This window comes from Rana temporaria, chromosome 4 (assembly GCF_905171775.1).
Source record: "Rana temporaria chromosome 4, aRanTem1.1, whole genome shotgun sequence".
NCBI classification, from domain to species: domain Eukaryota; kingdom Metazoa; phylum Chordata; class Amphibia; order Anura; family Ranidae; genus Rana; species Rana temporaria.
The window spans coordinates 409,539,018-409,541,028 of NC_053492.1; positions in this window are offsets into that span (position 1 = coordinate 409,539,018).

Sequence of the window (2,011 nt, forward strand, 5' to 3'; positions counted from 1 at the left end):
AAAAAATCGCAATTATTTTCGCATTCGCAATAGCGAAAAATCGCAATCAATTAATTTCGATAAAATATCACGAATATTCGAATTTAGCGAATATATCTCGAATATTCGAATATATATTCGAGATATATCGCGAAATCGAATATGGCATATTCTGCTCAACACTAGTAGTGACATAGAGGCCAGAGGATGGAACCACAGATATGGGATGCTGATATCTAACCCTACCAGAAGTGACAAAGGTAGAAAATCTTTCAGAAAGACTTTGGGCCAGATCCACGTAGATAGGCGTAAATATAAGCGGGCGTAGCGTATCGTAGTTACGCTACGCCGCCGCAACTTAGAGAGGCAAGTGCTGTATTCACAAAGCACTTGCGTCTAAAGTTACGGCGGCGTATCGTAAATGTGCCGGCGTAAGTGCACCTAAATCAAATGAGGAACAGGGGGGCGTGTTTTATGTAAACTAAGCATGACCCCACGTAAATGATGCTTTTTTCGAACGGCGCATGCTCAGTATCACGTAGAGTTTTCAAATTAAATTACGCCCGCTCAATGCCTAGACGACGTGAACGTAACTTACGCAAAGCCCTATTCGCGAACGTTTTACGCAAACGACGTAAACGACGAAAAATTTGACGCTGTCCCGATGTCCATACTTAACATTGCGTACGTCTCACTATAGCAGGGGTAACTTTACGCCGGTCCGACGCCTTACGCAAACGACGCATATAGATATGCCGGGCGCAGGTACGTTTGTGAATCGGCGTATCTACCTAATTTGCATATTCTACGCGTAAATCTACGGAAGCGCCACCTAGCGGCCAGCGTAAATATGCAACTAAGATACCATGGCGTAAGAGACTTACGTCAGTCATATCTAAGCAAATATCCGGCGTATCTTGCTTTCTGGATACATAAAAAAGATACGCCGGCGCATCCTAGAAGTTATGCAGCGTATCAATAGATACGCCAACGTAACTTCTTTGTGGATCTGGCCCTTTCTCTCTCTCTCTTTTCAGTGCAGCAGAGGTTAATGGAAAGCCGACAGTTGAGCATTAAAGTGGATGTTTTTTTGGCTGGCACAATGTATAGTATAGGATTTCAGATCATCTGTGCCCAGTCTTGCCACAAAGATTTAATCCATCTCTGAGCAATCCTCTTATCTTATATTTCTTATATTTCAGTGAGATAAAACAGACAAACGGAGAAAACCCTGTCTATTCTCCCCCCCTGCTGTGAGTGGCAGGTGACTTACATATCTCATGCACAAGCCTGAGACAGGCATTATTTTTTAATTCCCACCCCCACTCTTTTCTTCTGCAGCTCTCCCAGGATTGGCTGTTCCACACCTCAGTATGATTGGGCATGCTGAAATCATGTGGTTACTTTTCTGGGTTTTGACTGGATGTTAGTGATCATAACAGAATTTAGTGTAAGAAATACACAGGAGAAAATGAATGCTGACAAGGGGAGTGTAGAGGTGGGCGGGGAGTCTACTGACATCACGATTACACCCACTGAGCTCCAGGCAACAGACCCACCCACAGAATCTGCAGTTTTTCAAGTCTCAAAACAGACAGAGGGGAGACATTTGACAGGTAAGGATACATGCAGGAGGCAGTAGTTTAGAGAGGATGAGAGTGGGTTTAATGGTTTGAGTTTCAGGGATTATCTGTTTTCCGTTTTCAAAAATAGCAACAAAGTCACTTTAAGCATGTAAATCAGTGCATTCTGGCATAATTCTAATCAAATTTGTTCTCATAATAAAAACGTTTATGAAAGTAAAGTAGTGAATGGCTTACAGTGCACAAATGTACTGCTTGTCTTTTGAACATGCTTTTTCTTATCTATATTGCTTATTTTATACCATATTTCTGCATTTTAAAAGCTAATGCATGTCTGCTGTACCAAGCAAAGTTGTGTTTCTTATGAGAAGCCAAGGCTGTATATTCTAGCCACAACCTGCTTACCTGTCCTGATTTGCTCTTCTTTTATAAGCCAGTACAAAAGGTCA